This window comes from Dermacentor silvarum, chromosome 4 (genome assembly GCF_013339745.2).
Source record: "Dermacentor silvarum isolate Dsil-2018 chromosome 4, BIME_Dsil_1.4, whole genome shotgun sequence".
Lineage (NCBI taxonomy): Eukaryota > Metazoa > Arthropoda > Arachnida > Ixodida > Ixodidae > Dermacentor > Dermacentor silvarum.
In genome coordinates this window covers 153,821,256-153,845,043 of record NC_051157.2, presented here as the reverse complement: position 1 = coordinate 153,845,043, position 23,788 = coordinate 153,821,256, and the positions used below count along the sequence as shown (strand labels likewise).

Below are 23,788 nucleotides of genomic sequence, written 5' to 3'. Positions count from 1 at the left end.
ATAAAAAATCAGCAGCCCCTGTCAAGGAAATGGGGGTAAGCGAAGCCTGTCATCTGTTTCTTCGGTGTTCCTCGGAACGAATTGCACTGACGAGTATCACGTTGTGCTCGAACCAAAACCGGTCCCACTCACTGCAGCTGGATCCGATGTTCCAGTTGCGAAATTCGCGTTCAAACCTGGCCGTCGCACCGGGAAAGTTGGCGCTAGCGTTGGCGAGGCGTGCACCACCGTTGTCCGGTTCCTGGAGGGCAAAACGACGCTGACGTTTCGCCTGGGCTTCGGTAGCCCTCACGCTAGAACCTTTCCTTCTTTCTTTCTTTCTTTCTTTCTTTCTTTCTTTCTTTCTCTCTTTCTTTCTTTCTTTCTTTCTTTCTTTTCTTTCCTTTCTTTCTTTCTTTCTTTCTTTCTTTGCCCTGGCTGATACCCACATATCCAATGCAGGTTTGCCGACACGGGTGTTTTTGCGTGACAACGACACCAAAATTGTGAGCCAATAAAGCTTCACTTAAAATATTATGTGACGCGTATTCGCTACTCACCCTTGTATCTCCTGTTCCTGCTGTATCCAGTATTCATAATTTCCGGTTAAACCCCAGCTATCAATCCGCCCTGTTCGATTCACCCGATGTATGTATTCCTCTGCTTCCTTTGTCAAGTTCACCATCATGTCACCTGGCATACAAAGACACAGTGAACCATGAAAGGACAGATGTAGTGGACATGTGTAAGAACGCTTGCTCTACGCGAGTACTAAATTTTGTCGCAGTTTGCAAAGAAACATCCGTACATTTTTGTCGCATCATTAGTCGATACACTGTGCTTCGAATGAAAGCCGGATATTTGTAATGTTCACTTTTAAGCAACATTGTGAAGTGACATGCTTATGCAGAGGTAAGAAAATTTTTGTTTCTCTAATTCGTTTGAAAATCAAATCACCCTCGTCTGGATCCCAGCACACGCCGGCGATGTCCACCCGCACCTAACCAACCTCATCGAGGTTACACACTCCGTAGCACGAGAACTACTCAACCGTGCCGGAGACGGTGCAGGTGCTCTTGCAGGACGCGACCGCCTTACAAGATACAACGACTTTGTGGAGTCATTTCACGTCCAAAGAAGAACCTTTCCCACCCCTTACAGCAAGTTAAACAGAGCACAGGCAACCACCCTTCGCCTGTTACAGACCAATACATACCCCTTCCTCACACGATATCACATCATATACCCCGACATCTACCCAAGCAAGATCTGTAAAACTCAGTCAGCAACACTCCCCTCCCCCCCGCCTGTGCTATAGCAGTGCAAACATCAGTACCCAGGAATTAATCCCGTGACCCTCTCGTCGAGATGGCACGCCGCCCTGCGCAGCTCCCAACTCTGGGCTACTCAGCAGGCCTACGAAGCGGCGAAGAGGCAAGACCTCGACGTCCCATCATGGACGCCTAGGCCCAGCCGACTAAACTGATGGCTCTCAATAAAGTTCACTCTCTCTCTCTCTAAAGTTTCAGAGTAACTGCTGCTTGTTTATGCACAATTATTATGGGCAAGTGTTTAAAACAGGTTGTCGAACCGAATACGAACTTGAACCGAAAACCGTATACAAACCACGATTTTGTGCGGAATTGAAGCCGAACCCGAACCGATATTTTTTTAACTTGTCTGAACCCGACCCGAACCTGAACCGAAGAAAATATAAATGCTTACCGGTTCGATACGAACAAGAATATAAGGCGAGAAAGGGTGCTGAATAGTTTGCATGGCTGTTCGAAAAACTACTTCAATCGGCGCACCCTATCAGCAGATTGCTACAAATCACAAGTTGCGTTGTGCGTGAAAACGAAAATAGACGGTGTATGCGTTGGTAACTACGGCCACCTCAGCAGAGACGCTAACACTTCTGAAGCTAGCCATGCTAGTTGTGTTCCGGTGCAGAAAAGTTGATCCAGGGGCTCCGCGGAGTCAACATTTTTGGTGACGCTCCACATTCGGCCGTTCGATCAACTTGCTACTAAAACTTCATAAACTAGAAAAAACATAGAAAGCAGAACAAGTTCTGAACAAGTTCTGCTGAACAAGTTTTGCTGCACGACTTATTGTAACCATAACAGTGCGGTCGATAAATATTGCCGTAACCACGGCTGTAACCAACTCGCGAAACCTGCGTAACCACGGCTGTAAACAACTCGCGAAATCTGCTTTTGTTACGTGTCATGGTTCAACGCATGTTTGGTGCAAAGCTAAGCGGAATACAGCGCTCTTCAAGTTTTAGAAATTATTCATGGTGCACAATGTACTTACGTCTTTTTTACTTCTTTGTCCGCCCTTATCTAGTGCACGACAAGGCGTGAGGTGCAGGTGCTCCAGAAATATCAGCGTGTAGTTCAGCACTAACCGTCGTTGTTCATCGTTCAGAAGGATCAATGTCCTCACCTTCTTCTAAAATAGCACTAAACTGAGCGAAATGACGAATTCTGCCTTCTTTCTCTGCTACAGACTAGAAGATTTGAGTTGCAATTTATATAATACAATACGAACTTGCGCTGTTTTCGACACCATAGATCACCAGCCACATTTCACTCGCCACGAGTCCTAAAGTGAAGCCTGGAGCAAAACGAAAATAGCTGACTCCTCTGCTGTCAATGTAATGAATGTGAAAGCTACAAAGAGATTACGCTGACGCAGATATTCTTACTAATAAATTCTGTCTTTATTATGTACACGAAAATTCCCCCATATCTGTGTAATTCATTTCTAAATTTATGCCTCCCCTTGATGAAACTTGCGCATGCGCCATGCAGACAAGTCGATAGTACTATCCAGCATATCACCATGGGGCAGGATAAAACGGACTGCGCCGAAACGGTTTACGAACCGATTCAGTGTTGCGAACCAGTTCACGAACCGTTATGAATTTTTATTTTTCCGAACCGGAACTGAACCGGAACGAAACTGGAGGGCGTTGACCCCGAACCTGAGCCAAACCGGCATTTTTTCGGTTCGACGTTCTGGTTTAAAGCGTAGAATCCCTATTCATTATTCAAACTCAAATGAGAGTAATCTTCATAGAAATTATAGATTCCTGAATGTTTTTAATAAAAAGAAGATGCCTCTTTTGCTTGCATTACAGAGTAAAGAAATTGTTGGAAAACGAAAGTTGACGCTAGAGCACTCTACAGGCTTCGGCTTGCTCGACAGCCCTGGTTTCGCCATAGCCCGCACACTCAGCTCGGTCCTGGTAAGTTTAGACGTAGGCCTGGGCCAGCATCGGGTCTCGGATATTCGGGCTTGGGTGGAGGTCGGGCCTCCGTTAAGCCCGTAATAGGCTTCAGTATGGTATTTCTAACCTCGCAAAACTGTCGACTACAATTATTGTCACCCTTACTAAAGTTTGGGTGAGTTACGCCTGACGATTTCTGGGAAATCCAGGGCTGGCAGGCTATGACCTAGCAGCGGTACACTACACCGATAATAGTACGTTAGCAGCACCCCTTGTTATTTGGAACAATGGTACCAGTAGCCACTCCGCCTACGTGCGCCCGACTTTTTCCGCCTTCGTGGTACTGGGAGAGAGAGAAAAAAACATTTATTTAGACCATCGAGATCGTTGACCTTGACGACGAGTTGGTGATGTCCTCATTCCAGGACTCCACTGGCCATGGCTGCTCGACGTACTTGCTGGACGAGAGCTTCTTGTCCCGCCAGGGTATCGCCGGTCAGCTGTACCTCCCGCCGCTCAAATGACGTGTTAGGCATCTTTAAATGTTCAAGTTTGCCCCCGCACCCCCACGAGATGTGAAAGAGTGTAGGGCGTGTGTCGCCGCACCAGGGGCAGATGCCGCGATATGTTTGTGGGTATATTTTGCTGTATCTGTGTAGGTTTGGGAATGTGTTTGTTTGGATAAGTCTGAGGGCTATTGCCTCTTCAGTGCTGAGCTTTTTGTGAGGGAGAGGATAAATCCTGCGGTTGAGTCGCTGGATCTCGTGTCGGTCGCAGTAATTTGATGGCAGGGGCACAAAGGTAAAGGGTGGGGATTGATCAGACGATTGGTTTTGCCCCGCTCGGGTAATTAGCGATCCAGCTAAGGCGTTCGCCCTTTCGTTCCCCTCCAGTCCCGCGTGACCCGGCGTCCACGTGATTTGATGGGATTCTTGCAGCCCCGGGCCTAGAATCTGAGCCGCCAGCACCGGTAAAGTTGCGGCAGGCCTGTTGCGAGTCGGTAACGACATGAACTTCCCTGCCCACCCTGTCATGTTGCTTTATTACTAGCGCCGCGGCTATGGTCTCAGCCGCAGCTGGGGTCTCTGCCCTGACGGAGGCCGCGAGGGTTAAGGAGTTGTCTCTCCCGTTCACGGCAGCTACCGCGAAGAGGCCCCCTGCAGGGTACGCCGCCACGTCCACGTACGTTGCGTACGGGTCACCCTTGAATTGTCGACGCTGTCTGTCGACCCGCGCCTTGCGTCGTCCTTCCTGGAGTTCATGACTCATGTGCTTTGGTATGGGGTTAGCCGAGATCTTGCTTCTGACCTCGGGCGGGAGCGATCGTTGCCCAACGAAGCTCCGTTGCCGTGCCGGTCTGGTGGAGGATGGCTCTGCCCGCCGCCGTGTTCTGTAGTCTGGCTTTTTGCGAAGCCATAACCGCGTCCAACAGCTTAGCGAAGGGGTTATGGATCCCGAGAGCCGCTGACTTCTCGTTTGAGGTGGTAACAGGGAGACCCGGGGCCGTTTTGTACGCGCCTCTGATGATGGCATCGACTTGTTCTTGGTCGCGTTTGTTTAGCGAGTCGTAGTGATACGGCATGCTAAACGTTACTCTGCTGATCACTAGAGCCTGGACGAGGCAGAGCGTGTCCTCTTCTCGCATCCCCTTGCAGCTTCTTGTTATTCGTTTGATAATCCGCGAGATCTGGTTGGTGGTGGACCTTAGGGTTTGGATGGTGTGGGAGGCTTTCAAGTTGCTCTGGATCCAAAAACCCAGAATCCTAGCCTTTTTGCTTTCCGTGATCTTGTGGTCCTCTAGATAGAGTTCCATAGGGCCGGGTGGCTTGTAGATTCCTCCTCCGTGCACCCGGATCACCTCGGACTTCTCGGGCGCGCAACGCATCCCGCTCGCTGCCGCAAATATCTCCACGGCCGTCGAGGCCTCCTGAAGGGTCGCCTCCTTTTGCGCGAGGGAGCCCTTGGTGGCCCAGAGCGTGATGTCGTCTGCGTATAGGGCGTAACCTAGGTCTGGGATCTTCCATAGCTCTTTGGTCAGTGCTAGCATCGCGATGTTGAAGAGAATCGGAGAGACTATCGCCCCTGGCGGCGTTCCTTTGTTCGGCACGTCGATCGTATCCGATCGAGTCTGGCCTATTCCGATGGTTGCCGTCCGGCCCGTCAGGAACGATTTGACGTAATTAAAGATGCGCTCTCCGCAGCTGATGTCGTTCAGTCCCTTGAGAATGGCCTCGTGAGAGATGTTATCGAAGGCCCCTTTCAGGTCGAGTGCGAGCAGGAGGTGTTCTCCTCCCTTCGGGATGCCCTTGAGAACTTCTTTCCTCAGGATTAGGAAAGCATCTTGCGCAGATAGTCCCGGCCTGAAGCCAAGCATGGTGTGCGGGAAGAGGTCACCGTCCTCTACGTAGTGTTGAAGGCGGGCTCCGATGACCCTCCCGTACAGCTTGCCGAGGCACGAAGTCAGCGAGGTGGGACGTAGGGCGTCGATCGCGGGCTTCTTGCCTGGTTTGGGAATGGTCACGACTTCCGCGTGTTTCCACTCGTTCGGTACGTGGCCCTTGCTCCAGAGTTCCTCGTTTAGGTATTCGGTCAAGTCCAGGATGTGCTTCGGGCTCAGGTTTCTAATCATGGCATTGGTGATTTTGTCGGCCCCGGGAGCAGTGTTGCGCTGTGAGGCTCGTGCCGCGGCATATACACCTCTTCCTCCGTCATCGGAGCACCCAGTTCTGGTCTTGGTTCGCCTTCGTATTTTAGGAGGCAGGGTCGTACGCGGTCGCTACCCAGGTATCTGGTTTTTAGAGTGTCAATCAGATCCTGGTCATTCCCTGGGAATTTGTGAGCGATTTCTTGAAGCGTCCAACTGGTACTGGGAAACTCTGTGATCAACATATAGTTCCCAGGTGACTGAGTCCTCAAATTCCCAGAGGTAAGCTTCGTGCTCGTATGAGAGGCGGATGACCCGGCGTTAAATTTTAGGGGGCAAGATGAGTGACAGCAGCCCCCACGAAAAAGAACAGGAAGGGTGGTATTCATTTTGGGAGTCGTGGTGAAGGACGAACTTGAAGAGTGGCAAGACGTCACAGAGTTGGGGCAAAATAACGATGAGTTCGATATTTCTATTGCAATGATGTTGGGAAAGATGGAACGCCTGCTAGAATAGCAGACGACTAATAAATAAAAACATGGCGTAGACTACCTTCAGTTGCCGAAATTCACTCGTATGTAGCCAAGAAATTGAAGTGCAGTTAGTTAGATTTTTCAGAGGAAAATAAATGCCTAAAAGCAGAGCTGTTGGTCAATATTTTTCCGCATAAAAACATGATTACTTTTGTAATAGTGAAATATTTGCCGCCTTGCATGGCCTCGTGCGTGATCATTTTATTGCAAGAACAAAAAGGAGGCATTCCTAAGCAACAGCGCTCGTTATTAACTTTATTATTAACTCTCGTCTTAATTAAGCAATAACACCCGTTAACCTGGAATAAAATAAGTTTTTGCATATATATACATATACATGTTAGGTTCGTGCTATGGCTTAGTGCAACTCACTGCTGGTTTCCATTTAGTTATTTCATACTTTGCTCAAGTGAGTTGAACAATTTGCCGTAGTTTTGGCATAATTAGTCCAACATAAATGCGAATTGAGACTTTTAGATGTTCTTAGATAAATACTTTAAACCAACGCGAATGCTGTAATATCTTGCGACGTTGGTGAGCGGTTTATTTATTTATTTATTCGCGTTGCCTCACAGGCTCCAGCATCGGAGCATTGTGTGAGGGAGGGGGGGGGGGGGGGGGATTACATGGATAGGGGTAATGTCAGGAGCATGAGTAATATGACTATGCAAAAACAATGCTTATTCACTGTTAGTACCCATCACTGAAAAGTAAACACAACATTATACAGTACTTAATAATGTGTTAGTATTTAGAAAAAATGGTCGTTACTTCGGCCCTAAAACTAGTTGGATCACGGATCTCCGCGATGTGCTCAGGAAGACCCTTCCAGTGAATGATAGCCTGCGGCAAAGCCGATGAATTAAATGCAACGGTTGTACCAGAAATGCGTTGGAAGCTTAGAGGGTTGTTTAAACGACGTGAAGTGCGGTAAGGTTGTGCAAGAGGCAGCGTTGAATGATTGACACTATGGACTATCTTGTGGAATAAACAGATTAGAGCGATTATTCTCCTTGATTGCAGTGTAGAAAGCGAGAGCGATGATTTAATGCTTGTTATGCTTGAGTGACGGTTGTAGTTCCTGGAAATGAAACGTGCCGCACGATTTTGAACCAATTCGAGGGAAATAATTAAATAAGCCTGATGAGGTGACCAAATGGGTGATGCGTACTCCAGTTGCGGACGAACAAATGTTTGATAGGCGAGCTTACGCGTAGTGGCAGGAGTTCCATAGAGATTACGTTTTAGATATCCTAATGTGCTCGATGCTTTGGCTGTTACTACTTTCTGTATGTGGGTGGACCAGCAGAGGTTACTCGTGAAATGAACGCCTAGGTATCTCTATGAAAACGTACAGGACACTAAGGTATTATTCAGTAAGTAATTGGAAGAAGAGATTGATTTTTTCCGGCTGAATGTCATGAGCTTGCATTTTTCGGCGTTAAGTGACATTTGCCATGATGTGCACCAAGCGGTTATGCGATCGAGGTCACTTTGAAGTGCTAGGTGATCTGAAGATGAACAAATTTTGCGATAAATAATGCAGTCATCTGCGAACAAACGAATGGTTGATGTAATGTTAGAGGGCAAGTCATTAATGTAAATAAGGAACAGCAACGGGCCCAGGACGCTACCTTGAGGTACACCAGATAGTACCTCGCTAAATTGAGATGAGTAATCGTTAACAACTGTGAATTGTTTGCGAGATGACAGGAAATTCTTTATCCATAAGGTTGTTGATGAGTCTAGGTTCAGGGAGGTGATTTTAGCTATTAAGCGTGAATGCGCGTCACGGTCAAATCCTTTTGAGAAGTCTAAGAATATGCAGTTTGTTTGAAAGTTCTCATTCATATTGGGTAGCAGTTCGTTAGTAAATTCCAGCAGTTGAGTGTCACATGAGAAGCCTTTCCTGAACCCATGCTGGTTAGTAAAAAAGAAATTATTACTGTCGAAATGCTGCGCAACGCCTGATACGATTATGTGTTCGAGGATCTTGCATGAAACTGATGTCAATGAAATGGGGCGATAATTACGCGCGTTTGTTTTATCACCTGATTTGAAAATGGGGATAATCTTGCCAATTTTCCAGTCATTTGGAATTTCTCCAGTTGTTAGGGACTGACAAAAGATGTAAAAGAGAATATTGCTTGAATGTATGACAGTGTTTTTGAGTATTTTTGTATTAATATTATCAACACCGGCGGAGGTTGATATCTTGAGACTGTTTATCAATGATGCAATGCCGGCGACACTAATTTCTATGGGGCTCATGTATTGGTAGTCTACATTAGCTAATGGTGGAATATTGGAATGGTCTTCCTGCGTGAACACTGAAGCAAAATAGTTATTGAATACAGTAGGATATTCTTCTTGATTAATTAGAGCACCAGTGTCATTTAACAAGGAAATAAGAGCCGGAGTGTTAGCGGGTGATATCGTTTTCCAGAATTTTTGGGGGTTGTGCGTCATAAGCGATTGAAGGTCGTGGGAATAATATTTAAACTTGGCTTTACGGATGGCACTGCAATATTCTTTATCGGCGATTGTACGTTTCTGCCATGAAGCCGGTGTGCCCAGGCGCTTAGCTGCTTTGAAAAGTCGTTTTTTCTTGTTTCTTAGTGCACGCAACATCCGATTAAACCATGGTTTAGATGCGTTCATGCGAAAGGAGCTTAATGGTATATGAGAGTGGGTTAATTCCAGTAAACTATGTTTGAACAAAACCCAGCTGTCATTGATTGAATGCTGAAAAAACGTCGGAAGGTATGTGTCACAAAAACTTTGCAAGTTGAGACTAATAGCATTGTAGTCAGCATGGTTATAACCAAGAATACGTTTTAAGTATTAGTGCACATGTGCAGGAAGAAATGGAAAGCATGAAATTCAGCAGCACATGATCACTAAATCCCGCAGAACAAGAAATAGCGCTAAAACTGTCAGGGAATGACGTGAGGACGAGATCTAGCGTGTTGTTGCCTCGGGTAGGCTGATTAACTAGTTGGACCAATGAGAAACCGAGATTTAATTGAATAAAATTAGTGCCGTCATGCGTTCGTGAACTTAAGCTAGGCCAATCAATTTCGGGATAATTGAAGTCGCGAAGTAAGCAAATACTTGATTTTGGAAATGTAACTTTTATTTCAGCGAGGTTATCATGCAAATCGGAGACGAAAGATTGGGGACTGTCCGGTGGTCTGTAACAGACTCCGAAAATATGTTTAGTAGATGGCGAAGTGATGCAAACCCACAAGATCTCTAATTGGCTGGGAAGAATAACGGGAAAGGACGTTATATGCTGTTTTACTGCAATCAGCACCCCTCCTCCCCTTTTGTCGTTCCTATCATTTCGGTAGATAGTGAAGTTATTGAAATCTGGCAGGACTTCGTCGTTCCTAATCTCTTGGTGCAGCCACGTCTCGGTTAGTACTAAAATGTCACATTCACAGTTGTCCAGATATGAACAAAGTTCGATGCGTTTAGGAAGGATGCTGCGTATGTTAGTGAAGCATAAAGATAGCTGGCAGTGTTTAGTGTTATTACGATAAGGCACACATTTCTTTTTGATGACACGTGTCGCCGAGCTACACCTTTCCTATGCTGAAACTAGTGTTACGACGTCGTTAGCGGCGTCGTATACGCAAACGCTGTCATTTATTCTTAGCTTATCAACATTAAGCTTGAACGGAACCTTCTTTGGTTTAGAAAATTCCAGCAACTTCTTCCTAGCCAGTCGTGTCTGCTATGAAAAATCTTCGCACACAGCAAAGTTGGTTCCTTTGAACTTGGGACTGTTTCCAATTATCTGTTGCTTATCTTTAAAGAACGTGAATTTCACCATCACTGGCCTGCATTTTCCCGAGTCGTATTTACCAATGCGATGGGCCCGTTCTATTTTGGATTAATCAATCGTTATGTTCAAATTATCCTTGCACAGGTCAATGACTTTTGTTTCAGCACTTGACCACGTCTCAGAAATATCATCGGGAATGGCGAAAAACAGCAAGTTACTGCGTCGAAGCCGGTTTTCTGCATCGTTACAACGAGATTCAATTGTTTTGAGTTGATGAGAGATGACGCTGGAAACCGCCCCAGGAGAAACAGCTGACGACGTAGCGGGGTTATTTTCGTCGACTTCAACGGCGCGGAGCCTAGAAGACAATTGTTTCAGTTCAATATCTTGTGCATATATCAGTTGTGCTATATCGGTTGTGCATATTTCTTGTGCATATATCAGTTCAATATATTGTGTATAAACAAACTGAATACAAAAAAAATTGTCTCTCCACACATTTTGAAGGACGTTTTGCGCATGTAAATGGCACGGGGGCCCTGCACCTCACGCTTTGTCTTGTATTTCTTCTTTCTGGTACTACGGAGGTCGGCTTTGAATTAACGTGAACAAAGACGTACGACGTCTTCACTTAAGGCAGAGGGAAAAAAAGACTGAATAGGCGTTGTATTTGTCATTAGTTATGTTACGTTTTATAATGACAAAACAACTGAGTCTATGACTATGTGTGCATTGTGGTTAATACCCCACATGTTAAAGCTTGAGCAAATGGGCCCAAATTAACTTATACAACGAAGCAAGCATACTTTAAGTGCTGACACGAAAATTGACAGCATTAGAATGTAGCCGAATAAAGAAATAAAACGTTTTGTTCGAGTTGAGAATGGGGTCGAACGTGGCCGTTACCGCTGCGTATTGTACTGCGAAATTCTTAAACCCGATATACGAGTGTACTTAAATTTACATTTCAGACAATTTTATTGGCTCGAATTCTAGCATTGCACGTTTCAAGGGTTCTTAGAGATTCAAACGTGAAATAATATATAGCTGGGGGTGTGTACAAAAGTAGTCGCCTATGTCTTCGCCATATATATTTCCGTGTAACTGTTAGGCAACCCGCCACGGCGGGTTATAATGCTGTACCATTACATACAACCTAATGTCACTTCGGTAACAAATGTCGTCAGCTGCAAATATTATTTATTGCATCAGGGTGGCCGCGGTATTTGACTTACTGTTTTGCTAGTAGTCTCAGGTAACGTATACAATTAAGATTAGGACCAAATGTTTCCAGGTATGCGCTCATACTTCCGAAAGTTTAGTTCACACTGTTTGTGTACAGTCACTGCATCATCACGTATGTGCTACCATGAAACAAACAAAAAAACATCGTCTACTATAACGTAGCTGAAAACTACAAAGAAACCCCATTCTGGTTGTGTATGGGAACTCGTATGTTTCTTTGCAGCATCGTCGATCGAAGCCTTATAGGTGTCGTTTGTAGTTACTTTTTCAGGTGATTATGCATTTTTACCTTTTTATGAAACTTCCTATGCCGAAAATATTTCGGTGGTACACTTATTTTAATAAATGTGTGAACGAGAGGTTGTCATAAAGGGTGACACCCGGTACTCCTTCTCTCTTAGGTACAGTACTTATAAAAACATTGGCCAGGTATCACAAACAAACGAGAAAAAATAAGAGAGGCAGTACACAATTTCTTTTTTTTTTGTGTCTGTTTTATCCCATCTGTGGAACTCATTTGCTTGCTTGATGTTACATTCATTAATTAGCACCCTGTAGAACGGACAGTAAACAAAATCTTATTTTACTTGTATTCGTAAATTACTCTCCAGCAACATCCCCCTAAAAGAAAGGGAAAAAAGCCACGCTTAACATAAGAACAGGATTAGCAAACGAGACAACCCGCAAGAACACAATGCGAGTGGCAATGCTACCTGGAAGTTCTCGCACCACTTGACGTCATAGACTTCGACGGCGTCCACTAGGGCGTAGGTAATTTGTGATTGCTAAAATGAACTACATCGTAGTATAATGGCGATAAATATTGAACTTCGCAAATGTCGCGAGCTTTTACTCAGCCAACACTGCCCAAAAAAGAAAAAATATACTTTGAAATCTGTGACGTCAGATTTACGTACCGGCACTGGAGTTCCGGAACGAAATGCATGAAAATGAACTTTGACTTGCATTTTTGCTTTTAATAATCAACCTCTGACGCGAAAGTGACCAAACAGAGTTTTCAACGACTGCTTCGCCAACTGATTAAGCGTTTTCCTTTGTGCACCTTCTAACTACTGCTGCGAACTGCATGCGCATGCAATATGTTGTGGGCCACGGCAGCCATGAAATCTTGCGTGATGTTATTCTAACCTGAACAACAAGGTTTGAGTTTCGAGTTCTGCAAGCGAATTATTTACGGCCATTGTGAAACCTCTCCTTTAAAGCCAACGTGCCAATATCAGCGAATTGGCATATCAACTATTTAGTGTGACTTGTTATGCACCGCATTCTCCACACTCTTTGATAGGAAGGCGATTGAAAATGTTAAACAAATACATATCAAAAACTTGTTCCAATAATTCGTCACAGGCAATTCATGTCATTCTGAGAAAAAAATGCGGATAACTTTCCGTGTAATAAAATATCATAACAGGAATAATAACTTTTTTCTGTTTCTGTTCTATCTCCTATGAGCACCCATTAAACACGCTATATTTTGAACGTGAACAACTGGTGGATAACAAAACATACGTGGTTGAATTGATATGGCAGATTATATCAATAGTTTCTGTCATGGGCTCGCACCACAGTTCTAACGCGATAGTGTAAAGGGCCCTCAATGAGAAAATTGTAGAGCAACATGAAAAACTCCCGATACAGCTTTCTGTTGCTCAATACGTACTACATAAATGTGTTTTTCCGAGTGTGCAAGGAGCCCACGAATACACGCAGTATTGCCGCGCGACTGGCCGCTCGAGGCACTTTGCATGTATTCGCGGGCTTCTTTCACGCTCGGAAAAACACGTTTATGTAGCATCTATTGAGCAACAGAAAGCTGTATCGGGAGTTTTTCATGTTGCTCTACAATTTTGTCATTGGCATTTTGATAATTTGGACAGTACTTCTCGAGTTAGATAATTAATTACAATTGCCTAATTAAATCTCAGTAACGAAAAAATTACTGGCGGCTACTCCACTGCACTGGAAACAATACGCACTAGGTTTGCTTCGCGTAACGCCATTCCTATTTTTTTTAATCGGGCTGCATGATAGCTGGGACACCCTGTACACACGGACCCAGAGAATGGCTTTTTCTGGTATACGTATATCTACATCGCGGGGTGGATTCTGCCCAGCACCGAAGACATTTGAAATTATTTTTCTGTCATTGAAGACGCGGCACATATCCAGTCACACATTCCCAAGGATACACATCCACATATCCCAGTTGGTCCAACGGTGGGGTTCGAACACCGTTCTCTCAGCACACCAGCCCAGTGCAGTACCCATAAAACCATGGACTACCCCGTGACCCAATTTGGCGGAAAAACGGTTAGAGACGCAGCCCAACAGAAACATAGTCCATAGAAAGGGCGTGAAGTCCCCATAGAATGCTAATCGCAATTAAAAGTATATGGAATTTGCGGTAACGGCGCTCGGACAGACCGTCCCATCAAGCGCAATGGCCGTAACGTCTCCTAGGGAGTGCGGCGGGTGCAGCACCGGTAGAAAGAGCGCTCGGACTCATTCGCTCCCATACAAGGAAGTGTTGCCGTTTTGTGGTGAAACAGCCAGTCGCCGGCTGCCAGCCCCAGGCAGATGGCTAGGAGCGCTGTCTCTAGTGTGTACAAATGGGAAACCGTGCTTCTAACTTCAGGGTAGATGTGAATAATATCATTTAACACGTAGAAAGCTGCTATACATTATTGACAATACGCTGCCGATTTGCTAAAACACACTTATATAATCGAATAAATAGAATCCGTACGAAAAACGGCGCAGGCCTGCGCGGCACACCCGCCACAGTCACAGCGTAAGCTGGAGGAGAAGCTCCATTGGAGCACCAGTTTCGGCAGCACACACTAGAGTGTCTTCGCGGCGAAGTTTTTTGGCATTGTTTTCACGAGCACGATCTGAACTGTCCGCACAGCGAGCTATGGATTGTGCTGCTTTCTGCACAGTGGTCTGCTGAGCCCGGCGATGCCTGGTTATAGCCGCGCACGTAGCTCTATGATTCGCTTCTTCAGTAGCGGTTCGTACCTTGCGAGGAGGCGCCATAAAGTGTACCGAAGAGTAAACACAGGTATCGAGACTACGCGGCGTACATGTGACATCCCTTGACCGGTGGCATGATACGATGCTGTTGATGATGATGATTTATTGGCATCCACTTTGATACGGGGTGGTGACAAATAGTCACCTACCACAATAGTCACCTTATTGCTTTCCGATATTTTAGTTGTCCCAAAGATTCAGAAATAGGGTAATGAACCAGTTTAAATCGAGCAAAGTAAATTTTACATATTACATGTGAGCGCAGAATATGAGTATCCAAGATGTAGCTTTCTCACCTTTGCACAAAGCAACCTGTGAAGGAGAAAAAAGAGGTTTTAGGGCCGGCCATTTACGAGTACAGTCATTCACCGTTTCTAAATTATGATGAGTAAATTGCTTCTTAGTTGGCACCATAGTGTTTTTTTTTTTTTTTTACTAATGCGCTTCTATACAGTGTGTCCCAACTAACATTAGCCAAGCGGTTCAACGAAAAAAAATCAAGATTTATAAAACATTGTGCAAGATACAATTTTAAGGCCTACAGTGTTCGGTTGGCAGACCTGTGATCACCGAAGACCGTGGGTATTATAATAGTATCTTGCACTGTGCTTTTCTAAATCTTCTTTTTGTTCACTGAGCAGCGTGTTAACCTGAAGTGGTACACCCTATATACAAGCTTGTAATGGGTAGTGCTTTATAGCCTTTTTTTTTCATCTTTTGATAACCTGAATGTTTAATCGCAATGTATATTTTTGTTGTTTGTTTGGCAAAGATAGACAAAAATTTGCCCCCGCCCATCGTATACCTTCGATTGAAGTCGCTCACAATAGATTTGTGCTGGCAGCTATTTCCGCTGCTTTCATTTTCATGGCTAATATGACATTCCATAGGTACAACGTACCATCTTCGGCTGCTTAAATTATTATAAATAACCACTGTTTCGCTAACAACGAACTGTCGAACGTTGCTTACGCTGCAATTCTCGCTTTTAGTCGATATATTACGACCATTCACTTTTTTACACACTCCAGCCAGCTTATCCTACGTAAAGAACACTATTTCAACATAATCGTTATTGGCTAACTTGTTTACCTTGAGCGATAGTTTATGTATTTCGGGCGGTACTGTAGGCCATGCTCACTCTTGCCTTGAATAATTATCGTCAGTATGTTTCTTGTAAGTAATTGTACTTAACAGTTTTAAGTAATTCACGTAATCAAGCTTTCAGAGAGCTGGCTATAATAGTCGCTCCACCGGAACGCTCAAACCTAGCGCAGTCCTATGGCGGGAGATTATACTCAGCATTAGACATGGGAACACCACGCCTCTTTTAGCAAAATGATCCATTTAACTATTTATACGTGACGTCTAAACTACCGAACAATTCGACGAACTGCTGCAAAAAGTACATTGTAATTAAAACACTTCGTCTTTTCAAGAACGAACAGCAAGATACGTATCATCGACATACCTAAAGCATATCTGTACACGCTATTCACTGAACAGTGGAAATACGAGAGGTAATACTTGGTCGCCTGTTGATGTGAGAAAGTCACATGCCTGAGCGGCACACGCAGCATTTTGACACAGGCACACGCAGCACTTTGAGAACGTCACATGCCTGCGTAGTACACGCGGCACACAAGCTGGAGGAGCGGCTACATTGGAGACCATCGTAAACTGCTTAAAGATGGTAACTGTAACCATCTCCTCATGTTCGCTATTGTAAAAACTGCATTTCACTGCCTAACACAGAGATGATGATGGAAATAGCTGTAGTACATTGCCATGTTGCTGCTGCATCCTACATTTTCTTTCACTATCGAGGAATTCTAAACCCACTTCAACGTTGCTCTCCGGTGCCTATGACAACACAGAGGTCTAGAGGAATTTAGGGTCAATTTTCTCGAAAGGGGATAGCAAGAATAAAAGTAAACCACTTCCGAACAGCTTCAGATGCACTGGCCCTCATATCAACAATACATATTTCAGTAATCACTTCCGAGTTAACTTCGAGAAAAAAAATTAAGGTAATGTGCAATAAAATGCACAAGGGGTCTTAGGAGATTAGCTTAATGGTATTTTCGACCACTTGGATGGTAGTGTTTTTGTGGTGTTGTAAGACATATTTTTGACAGGAACACACATCCATGTAACTGGATTACTTTCTTTGATGTATACGCGATCACCTCATCCGACACTCGCACCAAACAGGAGTAGCGAAGCGACAAGAAAGTCAGCTGTCTCTGAATGTACAACCACACATTTCTACCGCATTTCCTTGCCCTCAGCAGTCATTCGAAATGAGCAGTTTTGTATGCATTTTGTTGTTAAAGAACGGCGTTATGGTTACCTTGTTACTTTCTTTTGCATCCGTTTTAGTTTCTCAAGGCCCACTCTTTCGTATGTTTTAGCTGCCATATTTTGCGCCGGCTTGTGACATCTTTCGCCTAAATTCTTAACGTCAGGGTCTTCGCAGAAGCGTCAACTGCTTTTTGTAGAGTACGCCCTTCTTTATAATTCAAAACCTTGTAGTCTTTTTATTTACAATAAGGTTCAAGTTGTATCGTTTGAGGTATTCCACTGTTCAACAGCATATCATCTGCTTCTTAGTTTTTAATACTGCATAACACAGTTCAAGCATTCTGAAGTAGTAGCTTCCTTGCTTCTTGGAGGCATGACCAGCAATAATATAAACTAGTCCTATTAGCTCCACTTGTTTGATAGAGCAACATATGTTGCCTAGGAGTAATCACTAAAATATATTCCCTGATCTTTACGCTCTTCTTGCGATTACACGTTCATGCGTGTGGCCGATATATCGCGCTCTACCTATAGCAGATTTAGCACAGCAGGTATGCCTTTACAATGTGATATTGTATTTATATTACGTCCTTTGTTTCTCAATCGCAGAGGGATACTTTTGATGTGTGGGATGTCTTACCTTTGCTAGCCTATTTTCCCAGAATAGCATCATGAAAGTATCAACATTTATTAAGCGCATATCACTGCAAATTTATGCGTACTAATTCTGTATCAGCAAGGCCCCAGCGCTGTTATTACTAAACAGGGAGCCATCTATAGTGTTAAAATGCATGTTCATTGTCCAGGGCAATGAACCCGGTGAAATTCACTCTAATGTGACGCGGAGCCGCTGGTAAGCTCTAAGTGTCTTGATTCCGGAATTATACTGCACGTTAAAACATGATTTTTTATTTAGGCATGAAACTCAAACTTGACGTAATTTGTAAATGAGGTTGCTACTTGAAAAATTTTAGTGTACCCGTTCTTTGCGTAGAATAACCTGCACACGTTTGAGCATTTGTGATAAGTACGCGCTATACAATGAAGACAAGTTGAAAACGCATTAAAAAAAAAACACTGAGAATACTTTTGCTGCCACTGCTGGAGACAAGCATTATCAAAATTATATTCTGTAGTCTCACTTGCCAAAATCACACTATGATAATGGAGCACGTCGTAGTGGAGCCCTACGGAATAATTTTGGTGACCTGAGGTCCTTTAACATGCGCCCAAAGCATGGTACAAAGGCATTTTTGCATTTCTCTGCCGTCGACATGGGACCACCGCGGCCGGAATTTGATCCCGCGCCCTCGGGTTTAGCAGCGCAACGCCAAAGCCCCTACGCCACCACGGCGGGCCTCGAGCTTTATCTAACATCTTTGTAGTTTGAAGAATAAATAAAAGATTTTTACTCACCAGCAACAGGACAAGACAAGCAGCGCCGTGCAGATGCATCTCCATAGAGACTTGCGCTGAAAATTATAACTGCAGTTATTGCATTGAATTAGAACTTATTTTTGTGCTTTAGCAAGTTGCCACTGTAGCAGCGGTATATTCAGTGAAATTCATGCTTGTTAACACAAAACGCAAAGCCGCACTTAAGAACCACTTTTTTTTTTCGTTTCAGCAGTGCATAAAATTTAGTGCCTAGAACAGGCAGCAGCACCAGCAAGATTTGTAAAGCCTGAAGTATTGCTGAATATAGGCCGACAACGTATTCGAAGCATGCATGGAATACACTGAAAGCAAAAATTGTCTCGTGATTAAGCCACAAAGCTTGAAATTTCCGTGATAAACCTGGTAGACGAAGAACTAAGTATCCACTGTACGTTTCGATTCGACAGCGGTTGTAATAACTGCTAAGACCTATTGTGCTTCCGTTCCACCAAACCCTTTGCGAATGGAGACATATAGTGTCCTCGAGAAACTCTCACATAACAATTAATATTATCTTCTTTCGGTGAGAATATGAGTTTACTAGGCTACGGCAAATGCTATAGAGCTTCAGGGGTTACATGGTGCTCTCGCACCATAATGTTTTTGTAATATCCGAAAAAATTATAGGTGTTCGCATTGAGTAACACACAACGTTCTATCATCAGCCATGTGAACTCGGGCATCTGCTTAATCAACTTGATGAAGAGGTAAACAAATAGGTTAGGAACCAAGTTTTCAACATTTATCATACATTCAACATGTGCGCCTCTCGGATAGCTTAAAAACCTGCCTTCAAGGCTAACAAAGCAGAGTAGAATATAGAGAAAAGAGCGTTGCTTCAATAAGAAAGAACTACGACAAGCTTCAAGAAAGTGCTATAGGTGTACTCTCGGACAACTTTCTGTGGCATTAACCCTTTAACTGGCAAGATAAGAAAGACTTGACCTAGAATGGTTTTATTGCTTTAGTTCTTCTTTACTTTGCTCAAATACATACCAATTGAAACATTAAACGGTACTTCTAAAAAAGTCGCAGTTTCGCCCGAAAGGCGAAGCATCGATTGCGATGGTAAATTAGTAGAGAGCTATACGAAGCAAGGATAGTAGTTTAATGGGCCGTATGTAGTTGTAAACATTTGCTCACTAAGTAAATGGACAAGCATGGTGTCACGCGCGCACAGGTAAACATGAACACATCTGTCTCGATGACCGCGGAAACTCGTTGTGAAAACGCCGGAGTGAGAAAGCGCGCCAGCAGCAGCGGGCAAATTGATCTAAGCGCTGTCTTTCGTCTTGCTTCAACGCCAAATAAACGTCGAAAGGAGAGCGCATACGAAGCTACTGGCACTTGGCGCATGCACTTTGTCCCCATCGCAGATCGCTTTGAACATGAGGCCCGCGCGGGCGGGCACTTCACCCACGTCGCAGATCGCTTTCAAGATACGGCGCCCGCGTGGCCGCGCTGTGAGCAGCAGCCGAGTCAGCATAACGCAACCCCACCCCGTCCCTCTCCCTCTCCGTCGCCTCACCCCCGTGCCTCGCGCGCGAGAGACCGCGCGCTTCCAGCCTGCCTTCTTCCCTTGCATGTGTTCCATTGAGCCGCGATTACAGGCTCTCCCTCGTATGCTTTCACTCGCACACACAGCGCACAGCAAAGATTTTATCGCCGTGGGGCTTTACACGGAAATTCATGGTGATGGCGACGTCGATGACGACGACGACGGCGATGGCAGAAATGCGCTTGGAGTGTGCATATAATTGTTATCGCAATGAAACTAAGCGAGATACAGTAGGTAAAAATTATTGTTGACCAGGTGGTGGCCGGTAAATGTACGTATGGCCCAAAACTGGTCTCTGGCACTTGCTTTGGCAAGGTTAAAGTGTGTTCTTGAGATGTACCTTGATGAAGTTAAGAAATAAGAGCTTGCTTAAAAAAGGAAAAAAATCGCATTGGCGAGAGTATGACCTCCACGTGCGCTAAGAAGCTAGATAACGACGAAGCCTTCAGGTTTTGTGGCCAATACATCTGCGGCTGCTCACGCACATTTTATTGAATACCACTGTTAAGCAGGTGCGAAAATAAAGCTAAATTGAAAGGCACAGACTAATATTGGGATTTGTCTAGTTTTGGCAGATACTTTTGTTAGGTCCACAATATTGTTGAGCGGCCAATTAAAAGGTTAAAGGGAAGATACGAGTACAAAGCACTGCAAAGTAAGAGCGCTCCTGGAAATAGTTTAACCTTCTAATCCGCGTTACCATAAGATGAGGAAGAGAAAAATAAACACCTTATTTGCAACAGAAAAATCATACAGAAGTTGGACATATATTCTTGCTTTGCTCCTCCGCGTTCCGCGTCACGTGCAAGTTGAGCTTATTCAGTGTGACTGTTAAAAAACCAACAAGCACTGTCGAACGCTGCCGGAATACATAGTAACACTCGTGCAAGAGCTCCGTCCCTGTAATTTTCCCTTCATTTCCACAGAAATTTATAGTGTACGTCGTAGTATAATATAGGAGTAGTATCCAAACCAGCTCCTTAACCAAAACATGTCCAATGCCTTCTATGCATAGGTGACTTAAAGGAAGGTCGTCTAGAAGATCTCCGGTTCTTTACAGATGAATAGGACTAAACCAAGGATCCCAAGTGTATGAGCCACTTCATGCTTCGAGGCTGAGAAGCACTATTTTAGCTAACTTTTCCCAACGCTACCTGTCGCTGATACAGTAGTACCGAGCGACTAGAACTACAGCAGACTTTATGCACGACCTGAAAATCGAAAATTTGTAGTTATTCTGACCACAGCAGTGCTGCTGGTTATATAGTATTAAGAAATGACTTAGGTATATCCAGTGCTGTTCAATAGCAATATAATGTGCTCTTACTCTGTGTGGCCTTCTGACTCTGCGTAGAGGCCCCCACATTGCAGAACCGATTTCTAACCAAGCTGGATAGCTCTGTGCTTGCGAAGAATCATCATTAGTACAGTTAGTTACACACATTATATGAAAAATGATTCTCTATACGATGTCCAGCTGCGCCTGTCATTTGTCAGATGACTCCTACCTGACATCACATGTTCAACAGGGTTTTTTTCCCGTTGCAATTTCTACAAATGCGAACTTCGCTTTGCCTTTCCGCATGCGCCGATTGTAGCGGCTGCAATTTTCGCATTTGCGAGCACCTAGCAGAAGAAAATGACCTCAATAGATCACCGTACTATTTTTCTGCGATAACAAATATATGGCTGTACGCGTCCCATCTGCCCTCACCGTTTTACTACGCAAAAACTCGTACTATACGACTGTCGATCCTACCACCATGAATACCGTGGTGACCACGTCCCCACGTACCCGAACTGTGATGCTAAGCTCAACGTGAGCCGAAACGTCGAGGAAGGAGGCTTTCCCGATAGCAGCGAGCTCGATATGTCATATCGCCATCCCGGTCGAAAACCATAAGACCTAACCACCACAGGCTGATCATGCCCCGAGGCGTCCAAGACCAATCACTTCACACCATTGAACCAATAAAATCCCAGCCGAAGTCGCGGCTGCGGCAACACCGCAAGAAGTCCTACTTACAAGAAAGCGAAGATTGCCACCCAACCAGGGCAGATTGCTTAAAAGAAACGAAACCAAGCAATGTCAGGGGCGAGTGAGTCAGTCGATCCCTGTTCAAACCCATAGTGCAGCATAAGTCCACCACACCCCACCTTATCTACGGTCAAACAGATTGCGGTCCCTGCAAATGTCACAACCTGATAACACAGACATGCTGCACTAGAGCAATTTGCACACCGAAATGCTGAAAGCATCGCGCAGCTTTCTGAAATTGTGGCACACACAGCATGCCACAGTCAAGTAGATTGCAAGTGGCCTTAGCGAAACGCAGAATCTCATACAGAGCCTAGAAACAGCACTAGAAGCCATATCTATACTGCAAACCTGGTTAGAACAAGTGGTGTTCATCATGGCCAGACTCGATCACCACCACCCCCAGCCTACAGAACATTCGCCTGAGCATGATTAATCCACCAGAATAAGATTACACCGACCACCTCACGATATAGCATTGGAACTTTCGAGGCTTTCTAAACAAAAGGGAACTTCTACAAAAACTGCTCATCAAATAGTACCTAACTGATATTCGTCTTCAAGAAGCAAATGAAGCTTATTAATTAGCAGATTTTGACCATTTCACTAAAGCCAACATCACGAAGTACAAAGGCGTAAATGAGACCATCGAATCGTTCCCTGCGATCCTCGTCATACCCGTGCGTAAGAACTCAGCAGTGGTATAAACCAACATAACCAACATTATTGAACACCCCAGAACACTGACGTTACAAAAGGGAAAGGGTCATAATGGCTCATGTTACCAAAGTATACTGGACACTTAACTGCACCAACGTGCACTAAGCTGGACACACACAAACCTGTAAGTTAACCAAAAGAGAAAAGGCAGGAAATATCTACTTAAGACGACGAAGTTAACGTTCATCATCATCATCATCATCATCAGCCTATATTTTATGTCCACTGCAGGACGAAGGCCTCTCCCTGCGATCTCCAATTACCCCTGTCTTGCGCTAGCGTATTCCAACTTGCGCCTGCGAATTTCGTAACCTCATCATCCCACCTGACTTTCTGCCGTCCTCGACTGCGCTTCCCTTCTCTTGGTATCCATTCTGTAAGTTAACGTTATTGGAAGACAAATAAACAGTGATGGCAGCCTTGACGGCCTGGTCATTCGTGGTTCTGTTAGAAGTTTGGCGCAGTCAGATACACAAACTTGTGCTACTTGCCTAAGCCGCGCGATTTTTCATGGACAGTGTGCACCGCCATTACAGCCGTTCGTAAAAATGGGATTAAGCCAGTGAGCGTTGTACAGTGCATCTGCGGTGAAGAGCGGGCCTGTTCGGGTCAGCACTGATCATATTTAACCCATAATATTGCAAACTTCACACTTTCAAGTCAAACGCTGGCCAGAGCTTATAAGATGATCACTAGTCATCCTCACCGCGACGCAGACGTCCCGCGTTGTTGCGACTTTCGCGGTTCCACCGCAGGAAATCCTGTCTCAACGAAAACGGAAATTACATCTGACAACCAAACGTTGGAGGACCACAGTGCAAATGCGCTTATATGCGGTGTAATGAAGTGTCAAATAATAACAGCCAGCATCAGCCGCAACCATTGGACTCTTTACTACAAGCAGACTTACGGAAACTCAGCAAGACACCTATGCCATTTGCAAAGCCATACGTCTACGACTAGTCGTACACAAGAGCTGCCCAGAAAGCGCTTGTTTTTATCAGTGCACTTGTGACAGGAATTGCTGGTGGGGACAAAGACAAAGTTATGAACATGCTGCTGCACTTGGGAGGTAGTGCTCTACATCTACATCTACATCTAGTGCAAAGATTTGGCACCAGCTTCGATCCTGTGAAAAAAAAACTGAACTGACCTAAAATGGCGTCCCTCTTTTCTGAATAGAAGACAACGAAGTGACCTACCAGGAACTCCTACATCGGATATCCTCACAACCAGTGCTTTGGCTAC

General features: G+C 44.6%; 1 long non-coding RNA gene across 1 annotated transcript; it reads right to left on the bottom strand.

Moving 5' to 3' along the window:
• Positions 1-543: 543 nt before the first annotated feature.
• Positions 544-18,272, bottom strand: LOC119448358 (uncharacterized). Its single transcript, XR_005191066.1, has 3 exons — positions 18,204-18,272; positions 14,780-14,795; positions 544-672 (listed from the first exon to the last, which is right to left on the bottom strand). It is a non-coding gene; the product is annotated as an uncharacterized LOC119448358 (long non-coding RNA).
• Positions 18,273-23,788: the final 5,516 nt, after the last annotated feature.